Below are 18573 nucleotides of genomic sequence, written 5' to 3'. Positions count from 1 at the left end.
GGCATGAGTGACACACGTCCAGTAAGGAACAGACCCAGCGGGCCACTGCTGCAGGCCTGAGAAGGCACCGGCCCCTGGCACTACAGCTCCTGGCCTGCCACGTGGCCGGCTGCTGGGAACCCTGCTGGCAGGGACCTGCCGCCCCCCCCCGGGGCCACCTCGAGAGGCGCAGCATGGTCACCCAGTAGCCCCCACTGTAGTGAGAAGACTACACCTCCCAGCATACCGTGCACGCGAAAATGGCGTCCCGGAAGCCCAGTGCCGGAAGACTACCGTTCCCGGCATGCCGCGCACAGAACAAATATGGCCGCCCGGAAGCCCAGTGCCGGAAGACTACCACTCCCGGCAGTCCACGCGAAGCAGCTTGGGCCCCGGAAGCCCAGTGCCGGAAGACTACCTCTCCCGGCATGCCGCGCCAAAAAACATGGCCTCCTGGAAGCCCAGTGCCGGAAGACTACCGCTCCCGGCATGCCACGCAAAATAACATGGCCTCCCGGAAGCCCAGTGCCGGGAGACTACCGCTCCCGGCATGCCGCGCAAAACAACACGGCCTCCCGGAAGCCCAGTGTCGGAAGACAGAAGCGTCTTCGACACGGGAGAGCAGCAGATAGCGCAGCGGGACGCAGTGCGCACGCGCGTCCTCCTTACGGGTGTACTGATGGTTTTCCGACCCGCGAGGGTCGGTGGGGGCGGCAAATGAGCTTCTGCGCGCCCGCTCGCTGCTGCACTGCTTCGGTGACATGCCAGGGCCGCAGTGACCACGGTGAACCCCGTGCGCTTTTGCGCTCTCGCTGTGTGTAGGACCGCTTTTTCGATAGCCCGGGGAAGCAGTGAGCGGTGTGACCCCACCACGCGTGAGCGCTTCCTTGGAGCAGGACCCCCATCTGGACACGCGAGGGCAGCAGTGAGCGCGGGGGGGGGGTGCGGAGGGACCCGGTGCGCCCGGGGGCGGCAGAGAGCGCCGCTACGCCAGTGCGCATGCGCGAGCCCCCGTGCGCCGTACTTACCTGCTAGCGCCTGAGGGCGGCCGTGAACTACTGCGCATGCGCGCGGTCCCTCGCTGGGATGCTGGCTCCTCATCCTCTGTGGGCAGCTGGGCGCGTGGCCGGGGGGGGGCACCGCGCATGCGCTCTTCGGCCGGCTGCAGTACCGCTCTGTAAGCGGGCGAGGGCGGCAGCGAGCGGCGCTACCTGCCCCCTGCGCTCGCTCCCACGCGCAGCACCGCCACAGCAGCTGCCCCCGCGACTTCCCGTCCTGTCAGCCTGGGCCAGCACGCGGCTCCAGCACTGGCCTTTGGGCAAGGGCAGTGAAATGTCTCCAATCTGATCTACAGGTATTTACAGTGCCTGCTGCTAGGCACAGACTCTCTGTATTTCATACTCAAGCCGGTTAGTATTATACTAGAGGCTTTATTAACAAAGCTTTCATTCTAACACTGCACAATACGCTACGGACAGAAAGTACTCAGAGGCTGCCGTTTAAAAAAACACACACACACACACACACAAACACACTACTTAATGGGACAATTTGCAACCGTTGCTTAAACAAGCAACAGTTGTCTTTAGGACTTTGGACCTCTCACCTTCATCAACTTTTAAACAAAATAGAGAGCCAAAAGCAAGCTGCACTAGCGTCTCGACTGACCGCTCAGTTTTTATTATTAAACAGTAAGAGATGTTTGCACAGCGCATGTCTACCACATTAAAGCATGAAAACATTAGTATTCTGATCACCTTTTGCGGTACTACAGGAAACAAGCTGAAAAGGTTTGTTCAGTTTCTAAAATATCTGGACTTTTATAAGAGTGATCACAGCCTAAAGGCTATTATTGTGTGAAAAAGACTAATGGGCTTGACCTCCTACGTATCACTTACCTGGTTCGACTGCTACAGGGATTAGTAACGAAAGTGCATCACCTTCCATAAAAGGTGATGACTGTCTTTTAAAAACTTCCAGTAACTCCACAGATTGGTCATTACTTTTGATTGGTAGCCGGTCATTTCTTTTGACTGGTAGCCAGCTTCTTCAAACCCGGCTGCAAGAAACATTTTGCCTTCCAGTCAGAACCTTCTGCTGCCCAGGGTTTCAAAGGAGACCAGTCATTCACTACTGTCTGTCAAAATGTACAGGAAGCCCTAAAGTACAGGACAAGACACCTTCTCCAAGGAAACTGACTACCGTGTCTCCTTTGCTGCAGGTTTTTCCGAGTCTCACGGTCCATTCAATAAACAAAATAGGACGATAAATGTTTTAATCTGCTCTAAGTGCTTTCATATAAGAGAACAGCATCAAAATGAGTTGCTCTTGGATTTAGTCTTCAGAACACACGCTACCCCGCCAGTGCCATGGACTTGCTTTAAAGGATCAGTAACATACGCACTCTTGCAGTAATATTCACGGAATGAATATGCACTTGATCGAGTATGACTGTTCATAAAAAACTCTGACAATGTGTTGCTAGGTAACAGACCTAGACAAGCAGTTATTTACTGCGACCCTTCGGCTTACATTTCTTCCGCTGGATGTAGTGAGACCCAAGCCCTAGGTCAAAATTAAACTCTCTAAAGTAGATTGTGGCACAAAGAAGTTACCTTTTTGGCCCATCTAATGTTCCGTGCATATATGTAGGCTGCCTCTCCCTGCTATAATGGTATCCAATATCAGCAAGGACACAGTGGAAAATTTAGGAAACTACAGGACTTACCAGAAGCATTTCCAATCCCTTCGGAAAACAGTGGAAGGAGGGGATCACACGGGGAGTGTGACTAGAAAGAATACTCTGCACAAAGGCCTAAAGTGACCAGCCCAGAGCATGGATCATGTGGTTATTGATTATGAAGTCCATTTCAGAGCAGGAGTTCTCATGCCCTTATTGAAAATATCGCTGCCTGTGAAACACAATACACCTCAGTAATACTGATTGTTGTAGGTAAGCCTGGAATAAGAGCGACAGAAAAGTATACGCTGAAGACAAATATGAAGTTACAAGCCATCTGGAATTCAGACATGCTTCTAGATTTACTGCCTATTTAAAGGCACACCTTCTGGAATTCTGTACCATTTATTTTCCCAGAAGCTTGATACAAAGATGAAATGCACATCAAAGAAAGGTACAGCATAACTGCGCTGGCCTATAAATTACTGGTGTCAACCACGGCACAGTTAAAATGCTACCATTCCCGCTAAGAAATAATGTCAAAGCAGAATGATGAAGTAGGTCATAATTCTGGAACTGGACATAAAGGAGCCTCTTTTGCAGTCATGAGTTGAAATGCAGCATTCTCATTCTCTCTGATAACCTGTCGTAGAGGTTGGCAGCTGTACACAGTGGCTTCTACACTCCGCAAAGGAATTAGACACCAGGCAAACGCCATGTTCCGAATGTGGAACTATAGATCTGAATGCGCAGATCTAAACAAATGCCTGGGACGTACCAGAGATCTAGCACGTTTACATTTATCATATATCAGTTCTCCTATGTCCGTTCTCCTATGTGGAATGTGGATAGGCTGCTCCATCTTCTTTATTTGTTAGCTGACAGACAGGCCCTATGAGAAAGCAAAAGAAGGATGTAATTCACAGTGAAATTAAACAGAGTAGAGATAGCCTCAAAGGGTTGGACTGATCTCCCCCCACCCAGCCAAACCACCCTTGGAAAGGCACATCTCAATATACACGTAGTTCTGCGCTGACTGCATTCCTGAGAGCCTAATAGTAGATGGTGCTCGATAAACAGGAATGAAATGATAAAACAGATGTTTAACACTCTCAAAGAGATTTATGGCATGTACATATTATGATAAACCAAAAAGGAAAAAAAAGATACTTTGGGGTGGGGGGGGGGAGGAAATTCTTAAAGCTTTCAACAACAGCATCTTAATATGGTTTATCTGTACCTTAATTCTGTCCCTTGGGCTTTGAGGGCAAGGCTGCATTTTGCAAGTTACTGAAATCATGCATTCATTGCTCACGATAACTGTGCTAAGAAGAGTCCAGAGGAATACAGGCATCCACCACCACATGCCCCCTGGCAGAGAGCGCTCTGCAATAGATGGAACCAAGAAGAGCAATTAATAACACCTTTAGTTTACACACACAAAAAACCTATTTCAGAAACAGCAGGACCTGGAGACTTTGTGCGGCAGGTTACAGACAAGATACAAAACGAAAACCCGCCCATAAAAGAAATGGTTCAGGCTTTTGTAAAAGGTGAACGTAGCTGTAAGTCATCCCAGATGAAATGGCTTCATCAGTCACAATTAAAGCTCGGGAACAGTCCTCCAAAAATATAAGCTCCTAGTGGTGGTTATATTGCCTTTTTAAACTGAGTTCCTTGTCTTTTTAAATTAAGTTCCAGGGATGGTGTAAGGACAACAGAGGAGAGCAACTCAAAGAGAAGCTGCTAGACCTAGTGATAGTATTGTTGCTTGTGATTTTCACATGACTGCATAAACATACCTGGAATCTGGGAGGAGTGACTAACGAACAGTAAAATATTATGACTGCACTAGAATAAAAGTCACGTTGAAGGAAGACAGCAGAGATGAGTATTAGAGAGCACTTAATACATTTCATAGACAAAGCTTAACCAGTGTGTTTTATGTTTCCAAAAGTTAACCCTACAGTGCATGAATTTTACTCAGACACTGCACCCAGCATTTCTTTTAAAAGTAAAAAAGGAAAAGAGGATAAAAATCTATGCCTACATGTAGCAATTCTTATTGAAAAGAAACTGACAGATTTAATAATTTAAGGAATGGATGGAATCGATCAATAACGTGCACAGATGGAGAACCGCCAAATTACTGATAAAGAATAATGAGATAAGGTTGAAAAAATAAAAAGAAAAGGAAAAATGCTACCAATTGGACCCTTGAAGTCAACAAAAATAGGAGGAGATGTTCTAGTAGGAATCACAAAGTCTCTATTAATAGCAATTGCTTGTTATTTTTGCTTCCCAGGAGCAGCACGGAAGTAATCCATTCCAACACCGTTGACATTGTTAGCTGTACTTTGCTTTGGCTTGCTTTTGTTGGGTTTTGTTCTATTTTGTTATCATACATGCAAACAGGAGAGGAGAAAGATGCAATACTTTCTTTTAAGATTAATTTCTCTAGCTGAAGTTAGAGAGAAGTGCAAAATGGAAACAAACTGAGAGCAAAAGCAAGAAATGGATCCAATTTAAAGCCGTCTCCTCCTCCAAATAAGAGAAACTCCACTTCTCTCCCTAAGGACAGATGTCCCTCCTATTATTGGCTACTGCAATTAACGGATCACCAACACACAAAGAGTGGAATGGAGAATCATATACACACACAGAGAGACAGAACTTATGAAACATCAGATTTTTGAGAGCTATGAGAAGCCCAGGTGAATCTCTTTCGCCTAGAAAAGCTTCCCGCAGCACACTGTACTTTAACATACCGTATTTCATTAAATGCAGCTTTACAACACTGGGACCAGGAGGATTGCACCTGCATACAGCCTTCCTCTGCAAGGAACGGATTTATTTACACGCAGCTATAAATTACAAACAGCATCGCGATCACGACTCAAGCTGCACCGCGCAGCAGCCCTGGCTGTGCTGACGAGTAGGACAGACAACAACAGCAGCTCCAGACTGCCCTACTGCGAGCGCCTGTCCTAACACCCGAGGACTCGGAGCCTCTGCTGCTCTCTGCCTCTACGACACCTTCCCCGTCGACTACACACCCCACGGCATCTCTAGCTCACTAGTGCTCCCCCGCTGCACACCCACAGCCCCGCGCCTCTGCAGGCAGAGCCACTGCGGAGGTGTCTGATGTGACCCGAACCAGGCCAATCGACGGCACCCTCTGGGCGCTGCTGATCACCAGCTCTGCTGAGCGCCAACTGCCTCTTGGCACCGGCCACACCAGCCAAAACACACAGCAATGACAGACCTCCAGCTGTACACGGGGACAGGGGGCAGAAGAAAAGAGGGGTAGAGAGCTTGGCAGAGGGATAGAGGGAGAAAGAGAAGGATAGAGATCTGGCCCCAGGGTCAGGGCGCTAGACAAAGGAATGGAAAGAGAGGGAGAGAGGGCCACACGGAGGGAGGGCTGCACAGAGGACCAGGGAGCAGAAGAGAGAAAAAGAGGGAAGGGGAGGTGGGCAGAAGAACAGAGAGGGGTAAGGAGGGAAGGGGAGGCGGGCAAAAGGACAGGGAGCAAAAGAGAAGGGGGGAGAACTGGACAGAGAAACGGGGCTGGGAAGAGAGGGACAGAGAGCCAGTCGGAGCGATGGAAAGAAAATGAGGATGATGAGCTGGCCAGAAAGGTGGAGGGAAAAAAAGAGGGAGGGGAATTCAGACAGAGAGATAGGACAAAACAGGGGAAAAGAGAGACAGGGAGACAAATAGATGGATGGTGAGCTGAACAGAGGGACGGAAAAAGAAAGAGAAGGCTGGAGAGGTGGACAGATGGCTGGGAAGGCAGAAAGGTACAGAGAGACAGATGAGAGCGGCAGATGCATGGGGAGCCAGACAGGACAGCAGGCAGGTAGTGGGATAGGGAGAGGAACAGGATGATGAAGAGCTGGATAGAGTGACAGGGAGCCAGTTAGAGGGATGTAGATATGTAGGATGTATGCGCTCTGCACACCGCTGTGCCCAGAGCCCACCTGTGGGCCTGCTTGCCTGATTCCCTACGGCTCCAGGGTGTCTGCATCTGCAAGAGCGAGGGTGCACACAGAGACCTGCACTGGGGAGGAACCTTGTGTTCAGTCACAGTATTTTACTACTCCTTGTGCATTAGCCCCTTTCACTCTCAAATCTTCCTTGCTCTTTCCCATCTTGTTTGAAAACCCTCCCAGACCCCTTCTGTACTTACATGCTTCCTCAAAACAGCATCACTGAAGTCAACAAAACGGGCTGAGCTGCTCCTCTTCGAGTTGCCAGCCCTCAAAACGTTATCCTGCAAGTGAATCAAACCACCAAGGTCACCGGGAGATTCTCGTTTTAGAGCTTTCTTCCCCCAAAGCTTTAACGATGGCTCCCTAACCTGGGCAAATGCAGAGCCTCCCTTAAGCGCTGCAGCAGTTTTTACGCTGGGTTTTCCAAGTCGCTGCTATGACATTACGCAGCAAAGCAAGGCAAAGACAGGTGGGCTCACAGCTTACCCATCTAGCCATGAAAATTCCTATTTTAGACCTCACTGGTTATTCCAGGTAAACAGACCAAAACAGAGCTCCAAACAGGCAGGTGAGGCTTCACACAGACCTCGTGGCCCTGCTAGCAACAGCAATGCCATAATGACCAGGCTACCGGTCGCTATTCCACCCCTCCTTTGCCGATCCATGCGTTGCGGCTTACTACTCACAAGTCCAGTAAGGACGCTGCCGACCTTCCCGTGGCCGAAGGCTCCTCATGGGAACCAGGCAGAGAACCTTTCCGCTGCCGTTTGGATTCTCCTGGTCGCTCTTGACAACATGACACTGCCCTGAGGGGGGTGGTAGCCTGGAGTTCTTCATGGCAGCATACAGTCGTTCCCCGAGGTTCTGAATGCCTAGGATTAACACAGTTTATAAATACAAAAGTACTACCACTATAGGGTGTAAAGCCAAGCCAAAATTTCTGCAACCAAAGAAAACCTCTTCATGTCTGACAGAACGAGCCATACGCACCAGCGCCTATAGTTCAAGGCTGGCAACCCCTCCCGGGTGATGTCCTTCTGGCAGGCTGCGTATCTGAACTCCTCCATCTTGCCTAAGGGTCTCCACTGGGACATAATAACTTTGCCAGCCAGCACTCGTTCATGGAGGCATAGTAAAATCCATCCCCCTACAAAAGTAGGGAGGGAGCAAAGCAAAAAAAAAAAAAACAACCAAAATTCAAAGCTCTGCAGAAAACCATAAGAATCCAAAGCAGTTTATAAGCACAAAAATGCATCTAATATGCACACAAGCAAGGTAAATGAGAACACGCAAGCCATAAATACCACTTCCCCCAACCCCTGTTTTGGAAGCCATGACGACAGTTGGGCTCGCCATGAAAGGGAAGTTAGACTAAGTAGCCGCTAGATATTAATCTTTCACAAACCTTCTGCATCCCCATTTTTGGCACAACCGTGTGCTGCCCCTCAGTCAATTCAGACATGCACAAGAAGAGCCACTACTTGTAACACTTGCATAGTAACCCCCGCCACCGCTCGTTAAGATTTGTGCCCACTGTGCCACTTGGATAGATGATACTCTGCTATTTGTTTCCCTGACGTTACTACTTTAGAGGGAATTGAGCAGATTGGATTGCCTCTGTGCTATCAAAAGTAAGTCTCAAAGACAGTTACAGCCCAGACTGCTGCTAAACAGTATTTTCACAGCTGGAGAATTTTTGTTCTGGCCCCAAAGGGGATGCAAGGATGATACTACTAGCATCCACTTTCCCCTTACCGCTGTTCTGCAGCAATGCTGCTCCCATGGAGTCAGCAGATGTGGTAATTCATACTGAAAAAGGCTTGTCTTGTCCTGGGAATTTGAGGGCAGGAGGCGTTATAGCCACTTCTCCCAGTTTAGTGAAAGTGGTGTCATGTTCCTTGTTCCAGCTCCATTCTAACTCCTTTCCAGTAATTTCCACCATGGTCTGCTCATATCACCAAAAATTAAATCCTCCTGAAATTGCTCTAAGTTGGAACTGACGACAAGGAGCCTTAATTCCACCAGGCTTTAAAACTTTCTTCTATCTACTGTCTTCCTGTTTCCTCAAATACCATTGCCAGGTAACTAACCAGGGGTTGCACTAATTGAGCCTTACTGAAATTGGTTTCTTAATTTTACACTTCAGGCACTTCTCTATCTCGCTTCCTCTTCAGTAACTCTGGTCGCTTGACCACCATTCCCCTAAGATAATAATTTGCTGTCTTGTAGCTCTTAAAATATGATGCTTCATAGACACAAAGTCACATGCACAAAAATGTATGTACATAGCATACTTTTTGTAACGCATACAAACCTTCTGTTATATGTTGGTGATCTGTTATTCGGATCACTAATAATGGTGATCCTTCCTCGCCAGGAGGAATGGGCTTTCCCTTTTTGGCAGAGGGAGACAGCTCTCAGTTGGTTCCATTTGATTTTATTACTTCAGCTTGCTTATGTTTTTCTGGTCTCTTCAACTTCAGCCATGGCAATTAATCTAAAAGTTACAGATTATATCTTTCACTTTTTATATATGTATATAAGATAACAACGCAAAGCAGAAACAACCAAAGCAAAACTAAGGCAGATACAGGTAACAATATCCACATGGTAAGTATGAGTTACTCAGTCCTCAGTGCTGCCTCTGGGAGACAGAAATAACAAATATTCATTATCAATAGTTACCTTAGTTATCCATGGCAGAACACCTCTTACTGTAGCAGTTTCTGGTGATATCAAGAGTCCGCTAAACTGCATTTTTGCTTCCTTGTTTCCTCCCATCCTTTAGGTATTAATCACAAAAAAATGCTTGTCCACCTTTTCTCTTTGTCAGCATTTGCTATCGTTGGTCCCATCTCTGTAACAAAGACATAAACTTGCATTTTACTTTCAATGAAACACTTAAATTTATGCATGTTCTTTTTCTCTTTACCGTGTTCTTTCTTTTTCTTTTTTTTTTTTCTTTTTCCCTTAAAGGAAAGATCTTAATACAGAACTTTGCATCATACATTACAGGGTAAACAGTTTAGAAAGATTACATAAAGCAATTAGTGCTACGTTATTAGACAAGCGGGCACATCGCCTAATACCTACCTACGCCATCTTCCACGAAACCTTATTTTTATTCTGCTTCAGTATTATTGCACTGTTCAGTATTCTTTCTCAAACCCTTATACACACATGCTTAACCCCCAATTCTCTCGATCTTTAACTGCATGGAATAATGATAGCACTTGATTTGCCTGTCTTCCTTTCAAACCTATTACCCTTTTGAAACAGCTCCTAGATTCCTCCTCTATTTGGATGCTTGCCTCAGAGGTGATGACCAAAATGAACAACTGGATCACTAGGTCTAGGCTGCTTCTCTTCAAGATGTCCCCCTTCGGTGGACTACCCTGCCAAACAAACCAAAAAGACTGATGGGGCCATGAGGGTATCATGTTTTTGGACCACTTCTCCAAGGCTTTCAGTGTGACTGACATAACCATTTCTCTTTACATTCGTCAAAGCTCCATTCATCTATTACTTAAGTCTAAACTGTTCCTATTTTAAGAGGTGGCTGCTGTTTGTTAACATATGTTTACATATGCTCCACAATCTGCAGTGCATCATCTCTAGTCCCTTCTGCTTTTATAATGTGTTTGGCAATTAAAGGTGGTAATTAATAGTACCCATTGTCCTATAGGCTGGAGTAAGACATTTCTCCTCCTCTAAGGATGTGCCTAAAACCCATGCTTTTTCCTACACCGTGCTTGGGCTTCCTATAGTCCTTCAGTGTTCACTTCACATTCTCCTGAGCCTTTATTTTTTCTGACTATTCCTTGGCCTGCAGTTTTATCTTAGCATTCTCCTTAAGCGCTGTGCACAGCACTGTTATCCCAGATCGGCCAAGTTCAGGGAGTCAGAGAGGTCAGTGAGAGGTGGCTCAGGAAAAACAAAAATAATCTGTTTGTCATCTGTGCATCCACCCACCACCAATCTTCACCAAGAGGTGCTGTAAACTCCCTTTTCTCTAAAGTGAGACTGAGCCGGGGGGAGATACACAGCACAACTGATATTGATGAGAACACCTTTTGTAAATTAATCTGTTATTAATAATAAAACCAGGCTGCTATTACATACTGTGGATAACTAGTCACGTAATACATCGCGTTGGAGGAACATCTGTGTTAACTGGGAATAACGTGTCTTCGCAGGACTAACTTGCTGCTGTTGGGACAGAGTTTGGAGGAAGGTCTGGAGTCAGTGACAGTGTGGGGGCAGTCTAGAGGAATCCTGGGGTCTGTTGAGTGTCGGAGCGCGGTTCAGGGGTCGATGGGACAAAATCTGTGAATGATTAGAGGCTTCTAGAGGCTGGTTTTAGGGGAACACTCGCCAAGAACAAGACTCACCTCGCCGCCATGGTGCTCCGACCACTGCGCGTGCGCCGCCCGCGACGGGGCAAGGGGGGCGGGGGGGGCCGAGGGCGGGGCAATGGCGCCCCGCCTGCTCAGAGCCCGGCGCCGCACCCGGCCGCGCGCTCTGCCCGCCCCCCCCGGTGACCACACACCGGTGACCACACACCAGCGCCGCACCCGGCCGCGCGCTCTGCCCCCGGCCCCGGTGACCGCACACCGGCACCGCAGCAGGCCGCGCGCCCTTCCCCCCCCCGTGACCGCACACCGGCGCCGCACCGGGCCGCGCGCCCTGCCTGTCCCCCCCCCCCCCCCCGTGACCGCACACCGGCGCCGCACCGGGCCGCGCGCCCTGCCTGCCCCCCCCCCCCGTGACCGCACACCGGCGCCGCACCGGGCCGCGCGCCCTGCCCGCCCCCCCGTGACCGCACACCGGCGCCGCGCCCGGCTGCACCGAAGCAGCTCTGCCCGCCCACTGGGAAGCGGAGAGAATGGCATTCCCGGTTTGAAAGCAACACGGAGCAACTCGGAGGTTTCAGTCCCCGGCGACACCGGGGAGCACCGACGAGCAAAGACAGGCTATGCCGACAGTCTCTGAGCACCGGGAATGGGTGGTTACCTACCTCACCTATTACGGAAACACCGGCGACGGCAACGCGGACGGAGAGCTGCAATAAGCACGCCAGAGCCTGCGCCGCGCACTGCTGTCGCGTCATCCGCCAGGGCAGCAGAAAGCGGGGCGCGCAGCGGGGCGCATGCGTGAGCCGCCTGGCTGCAGTACGGCGTGTAATGAAGGGAGGGCAGCAGCGAGCGCCCCGCCACAATGCGCATGCGCCACCCGCCGCTCTGCAATGCACGCAAGGGAAAGCGGCGGTGCGCTCAGCCCGTCGCAAGGCGCATGCGCACAGCGACCCGCCGCAGCGCTGATTACAGTCCGTAATCAAGGCACATCTTCACTGAGACTGAAGCACTGTCAAATACTAGCTTGTGTTGGTCGTACTGGGACAGGCAGTGTAAATGCGAGGGGGCGCAGGGCAGGGGCCTGTGCCTCTGTCCCCACACTGCCCGGCACCCGCCCGGCTGTTCCCGGGGCAGGTGAGCGGCCCCCCCGCCACCCACCCGGGCACCGGGGCCTGGATCCTGCCCGCCGGGGTCACGAGGGTCCGGGGGCAGGAGCCTGGGGTGGCTTGGGACTGATGGTGGTATCGGGGCACTCGGTGGTGGTTTAAGGGTGTCGGGGCAGAATTTGGGGTTGGGCTTGGGGGGGTATTGGAGGCACTGGTGGCCTTGGGGCAGGCTTTGGGGGTGCTTAGGGGGTAGTGGGGGCGGTTTCTGTCCAGGTTTGGGGGTGGATTTGAGATCCAGGGGCTTTGCAGGCTAGTTGTGCTCATTCCTTGGGGTACTGGACAGGTGTCAGGGTATAACATATTACTTGCCTCCCACTTGAAATGTTTTTTATTGCAGAGTCAGGAGGATTAATCTAAAGACACAACCTTGGCAGGGGGGATTCAACTGCTGACTTGCCTGTTGTGCTTATGACAAGCTCTCCAACCAGACTGGGGTCTGGACTTGCAGACTGTGAGCTCATTTCCCAAGTGCTGCTCTAAAACACTTCAGTTGGTGTGACCAAAACTAGGTTCGAAAACAGATTCTGCATAAAGTAGTAAAATGTCTTACCATGCATCAAATTGGCTCCCAGTGCTGTTGTTTAAAGCAATATTGTCTGTGTAGAGAGATTATTTTCTCCTCTTTTACTTATCAGTACTAAAACTGTGCAGGCCACATGCTAGATGGCCCTCTCTGCTGACTGAAGTTACAGACTGAAAATATGTATGCCAAAAGACAACATCAAAAGTGATTTTAGCCTTGGTCTTGAAGAGGCAATAGTGAGTTCCAACGTCCCTTTCAGTGTTGTGAGATTCTTGTTCTTTTTGATTACAAATTGCCTTGTTTTGCAGTCCTGCTGCTGTCAGGAAGTTTGTGGAGAAAGTAATTAGAACTTCAGAAGGTAAGTGTGTGTCTTATGCTCCACTAACATCGAGTCCTGTCTTCACACTTTAAAAGTATTTCTTCTGTCAAGCTGCCCATCTCAAAGTGACATTATGACAGCAGTTATGCCTAGGTTCTGTGGAAAGCTCGTTGCAATAAGAATCTCAAGTTAGTTTTTTCATGGACATACTGGAGCAAGTCCAGTGAAGGACGACTATGATGATTAATGAATTGGAGCATATGACCTATGAGGAGAGGCTGAGAAAGCTGGGATTGTTTAGCCTGGAGAAGAGAAGGTCAGGAGGATCTTATCAATGTTTATAACTACCTGATGAGAGACAGTAAAGAAGACAGAGCCAGACTCTTGTTGGCACTCAGTGACAGGGTGAGAGGCAATGGGCACAAACTGAAATACAGGAAATTCCAAACATAAGAAAACTTTTTTACTGTGAGGGCGGTCAGACATGGGAAAGGGTTGCCCAAAGAGGTTGTGGAGTCTCCATCTTTGGAGATTTTCAAATCCCCACTGGACATGGCCCTGAGCAACCTGCTTTAGTTGACCTGTTTTGAATGACAGGGGGAGGGAAGGCTGGATCAGAGACCTCCAAAGGTGCCTTCCCACTTCAACAAATCTGTGATCTTGTTTTACTTCTAGGATCTCATATATGTTTACACTTTCAACATTAATTTGAAATAGAAGATGTCTTTGTATTTCTGTGCATCTTTGCAATATGTTAAATGTTAAATTCAACCCGTGAAAAAAGTAAGGTGAGGTTTTTTTACTGGTAACTGTGTAAGATTTTGTAGTGTAGGCTTAAGAAAGTCTCACCGCCCTCCCGTATTATCAGGGAGACAAACAAAGCATTATGATAAACGTAAAAATAAAAGCCAATTTATGACCAAATAACACATTTGATGAAAGACAAAGAATTCTGATTGACCCAGTACTTTTCTGATGGGTCCTTCCTGCAAAACAATTACTTCATTTTTCATGAAGCAGCGCCATCCAGCCTCAACAGCTAAACTCGACAAGCATTTTTGCCTCCTGGGGTTTTTCAGGGGTTATTTTGACTACTGATAAAGCCACTAGTGTTACGAAATTAAATCACATTAAATGAATTGAACAGAGAGCATTAATCTGGGCAAATTACTTTGAACAATTAGAAAACTATGGCCATAGTGATGCCAGACAATAGTTTCCATTAGAAAACAGAAAAATACATCATATATAATCTCCTGTTTCTTAGCCCATACAGCTCAAGGAAGGTTTTCATTCTACTGTGATATAATTTAGAAAATATTTCCTGGATCTCTGGTAGACAGCCTTCCCTGTTAAATTACTCAAAAATGTCTGGGATGATGGGTGAAAACCCAACTTTTCTTTTAAAAAGACCTGAATTCCAGTTAAGGGAGAAGGTATCACAAAAAGAGAAACACGTACCCTTTCTTGTTTTGATTGTTTTTCAGTAACTGTCATTGGAAGTTAAACTTAATTCATTATATTCCTTGTGCATAAATTTTTTTCAGACCAACTGAATCCATAGTCTGTCAGAGATTCGAAAAAAAAAGTATCATCATTGTCTGTATGTATTATTTATGCAGTCTGTAGCTGCAGAAAATTAAACTTCTCAGCACATCAATATAGACTCTGGGAACAGCTGTCCATGTTACTTGTATTATTAGTAGAAACTGCTTTTGAGCTCCCATATGTCCCCATATGATAGCTCCCTTGAGTAAGCAAGTGTGCTTCTCCACTGAGTTTCTCTGAATTACCAGGGACACAGAGTCTAGTAGATACTTTCCTGTTTGGCCGTGGACAAGTTACCAAACCTGCCTCCATACTTCTCTTGCCTGATGCGGAAAAATACATGCAATTGGACATGCCCAAGTTTCCAAGGTGAAAGGCAAAAAGTCTCTGTCTTGCACATAATATCAGAATAATCTTTCCAAAAGCTCTATTGGTGGGACACATGCATCAGGCCCTACAGAGGAAAAAGCTTATGGACTTAACCAAAAGCTTTCACTAAACTCTCAGCTCTGTCCCCCAGTAAGCAATATTTGTAGACTGGCAGTCAGAGAAGATAAATCTCCCTTATGAAAGGATTTCTCATTGTGATCACCAGGAAGTTTGTGGTAAATATTGAAGACAAAAACAAAGCCTTCTTTGAGGCTAATATGGAGAGTGCTTACTCATGGGAGAAAGAGAAAAGGAATCAAAATAGTGTGACCTTTCACAAGCATGCAAGTATTACTGAATAGCTGTGCAAGAACAATTTTCTGAAACACTGTCCATAGTAAATCCCCTGCACAAAGTCTGTTCACAGATGTCTTTGCTTTGCCAATCGAATTTGAAGTGGCAATTCTCTTGGTTGTTTAAGAGTAAATACATGCTTGTGACACATCCAGATATCACAGACTGCATTCAAACATCTGTCATACAGAAACATTCTCGAGTTCTACAGGGCACTCTCAGGCACTGGAATTCTTCAGTTTTTAAGGGTCAGTATTGACAGCTACATCGCACTGTTCTGCACTGAGGATTTGTTTCCATGCAAAGGTCTTGTGCTGTTGGAGAGACCTAATACAGAGCAGTTCTTCCAGCTGTAAAACGGTCTGCTCAAAACCAGCTGTGATATGGCCCTCAAATGACAGACTCCGTATCATAAAATTCATTAGATTACCTGTGCTGTAAGATTGACTCCCTATACTCACAGCTTGTAATGGAAAAGGAATGCTGTTTATGTGTAGTTCACTCTTCCAATTCTGAACAATTTCAGAGTTCCATCTAGAAATAATTACAAAAGCTTGTTCCAGCATGGCAAAAACAAACAGACTTCATAAAGTCACTTACGATTCAGTGAGCCTGAGGCAAAGCAATCAGAATATGAAGAGTGTGTCTTTGTCAGTGTCTTCAGTTCCCATGCCTCCAAGCACAGGGGTATCTGAAGGTCTTTGCTTGAGCTTCTATTGCACTTTTAAGTTTTTAAAGGGCCTGCTGTATTCTATAGCACTACAGCTAAATTTGAGGCTTCTTGCCACATTACTGTCAAGTGCATTGACAAAGAAACAGTGTGATTGTGTAAAAACATATGCATACGTCCTCCTGTGTTGTCCTCTGTGGAACATCTCTTCTGTATTAAGGGACTTGTGTAAGATACAGCTGAATATCTTTGTTGTGGTATTAACAATTAGGGTATAAGACGCTGAAGAGAATTGTAAGAAAAAGTCATGGAAAGATGCAAGTGTCTCATTGTAGAGTTTGGGTTTAGGTAAGGTGTTGGCCACCTTGCAAGCAGCTGGTCTCATGGGCTGGTGCAGGGTTGTAGGAGAGAAGATTGGTAGGGATGGTGCGGCAGGACAGGCTGGCTGCGGGTGCACATTTGGTCAGTGCTGCAGAGGACACCTGTCTGCATCCCCATTGCATAAATGGTGGTGAGAGAGCAAACCAAACCTGACAGAAAAGGGTGGGGGGGAGGGGGTTACATGTCTTTTAAAGTTTCCGTGAATCAGACCCAGAGTCTTCATTAGACATAATCATATCCATCTCACAGCATTTCTAAATCCTGTTTCTGTTCAAATTTCTCTCTCCTCTCCCCCATCTACATTCATTGTTTTAGTGTTTGGTGTACTAACCATCTCTAAATCTGTTAAACTAAGATTCTTTTCTTTCTTTGTTATTCGTCAAACCTTAAAATACTTGAACAGTGCAGTCTTTTAATATTTATGTTCAGTTGAATGCAGAGCAATTGGCCTTCTTTTCAAGCCACAGATTCTGCATTTTTGCTGCCATGGACTATTTCATCATTTATCAACTGTAGTTACGATAATATTGCTTGAAGTTTAGGAACACATTCTTTGTTTACAAAGAAAAGTATCACTGAAAGGGGAACAGTCATCAGAAAACAGCAAGGCACGCAAGGCAACTAATGGGCAAATGTTTCTATTTCCTCATACTGACCAAACAAAAAATAATCTGCAGTTTTTTAAATAGACTAATTTGAATTATGAGTTTATTTTTTTCAGAGGCAGTTTCACACTGACACTGGTTCAGGCTGTGCTATGAATTTCTTTTTCATGTGGATGAATGTAACCTATGTATGCCTCAAATATACGAGAAAAAAATCCACTTGCCACATAACACAGACTGCAGAACCAGTCTGTTACAGCATTAGAGAGCAGAGAAAGGGAGAAGAAACAGCTGATCCAGTCATCTGATCACACAGTCCTCTATTCTTGGCTCCAGTTTGCTTCTACTCTTTCCACATTATACAGCAGTTATTAGTAAGAAATCAGTTTTGATGTTAATAAAGTAGATCCTTTCAATTCATTTCAACTGTTTTTTATAGGAGGTGTGGAAGAAACATGAGAAAGATATCTTAGGTGAGAGGTGACAAGATTGGCTGGATCAAAGGAGAAAATCATTTGCAATTTAGTATATTTGCATACAGGACAACAGTGAAAACTATTCAGTTAAAACCAGTTTGGCTAATTATATGCTTCCAAAAGACCTATATAAGCAGAAGTGTCTTCTCCCTATCTCTCTTGTGGAAAAGGGCATCTAAGCTTTCCGATACTTTTAAATAATACTGGTCCAGAACTGCATAGGTGTTTTCCTCAGTTATATGTGATATGAGGCTTTCTCTCCTTCTTTCCTAATTCCTAAAGGATTCTGCAAGAGGTCATACCTTCTCTCCCTCCCATACAGCATCTTCACAATCATTTACTGTTCTGGCTTTTTTTTTTTTTTTTTTTTTTTTAAATGACCCAGCCACAAGCTGATTCTGCATTGGGCTAAGTGACAAGAGGTATAAGTTAACTTTAAGGTTTCTTATCCCTCTGTTTTCCTGTGATTCTGTGATTGCTTCCTTTTTCCATTGAGTCCCTCGAATTGAATGCAATAAAAATGGTGATAAATGCTTGTCACATTAGTGTCCATTTTACTGTTCAGTTCTATTCTAAAAATGAGACATAGTTTCAATTTTTTAACAGATCTATTCTTTTATAGTTCCTTTCCAATCATGACAGCAGTCCTAGATATCATACCATTGCTTCATGTAACCCTTGAACTCTAGACACGATAGTCAATTGTATTAGAAACAGAAGGAATCAGCACAACGAAACACATAGCTATTGCATATTCCATGTGCATAGAGACTGCTTTTCTTATTTTCATAATGTGGGCCAAATCAAAGATTTAGCATCATAAGACGACTAAATCTAATGCAGAGAAGTTCTGTGGTGCATTTTACCTTGTCCCTTTAGAGGGACTCCCTCCCACCCCGCTCTGCCTCCACATTTATAAATTGAAGACTGATGATTCCTAGACATTAAAGAAATGTACTTACTAATTTACTAAAATATTTTGACTCAGCCATTTTTTAAATGCCCCCTTCCCTTCACCAAGCAGGCACAGGGAGTGAATAACTGAGGCTACAAAGAGAGCAGACGTGGGGTCCTGAATAGATTAGGAATTTGAGTGGAGTTTTGGGGGTATGGAGGAAAGGACTGATTTGGAGGATGGGCAGACTCAGCTGAG

The 18573-nt window shown here is 46.3% G+C and overlaps 1 protein-coding gene and 1 long non-coding RNA gene across 30 annotated transcripts in view; one reads left to right on the top strand and one right to left on the bottom strand.

Moving 5' to 3' along the window:
- Window positions 1-1626: 1626 nt before the first annotated feature.
- The window catches only part of LOC135323771 (uncharacterized), a 148686-nt gene continuing 131739 nt past the window's right edge, over window positions 1627-18573 (bottom strand). For 20 of the 29 annotated variants that reach the window (XR_010385300.1, XR_010385307.1, XR_010385302.1 and 17 more), the window contains 7 exons: window positions 9340-9511; window positions 8969-9151; window positions 7645-7801; window positions 7341-7526; window positions 5428-6935; window positions 3900-4045; window positions 1627-3551 (listed from right to left, as the gene is read on the bottom strand). The gene's annotated coding sequence lies outside the window, so the exon portion shown is untranslated. Of the gene's footprint in view, window positions 3552-3899; window positions 4046-5427; window positions 6936-7340; window positions 7527-7644; window positions 7802-8968; window positions 9152-9339; window positions 9512-10776; window positions 10981-11045; window positions 11217-11671; window positions 11842-18573 lie in introns of those variants that run through there. The other 9 variants (XR_010385321.1, XR_010385322.1, XR_010385323.1 and 6 more) reach the window with 9 other exon arrangements.
- LOC112993691 (uncharacterized) lies at window positions 12159-17952 on the top strand. Its single transcript, XR_003261767.2, has 2 exons — window positions 12159-13056; window positions 17384-17952. It is a non-coding gene; the product is annotated as an uncharacterized LOC112993691 (long non-coding RNA).

This window comes from Dromaius novaehollandiae, chromosome 27 (assembly GCF_036370855.1).
Source record: "Dromaius novaehollandiae isolate bDroNov1 chromosome 27, bDroNov1.hap1, whole genome shotgun sequence".
In the NCBI taxonomy this organism is placed as follows: domain Eukaryota; kingdom Metazoa; phylum Chordata; class Aves; order Casuariiformes; family Dromaiidae; genus Dromaius; species Dromaius novaehollandiae.
This window is presented reverse-complemented; position numbering and strand designations above follow the sequence as displayed.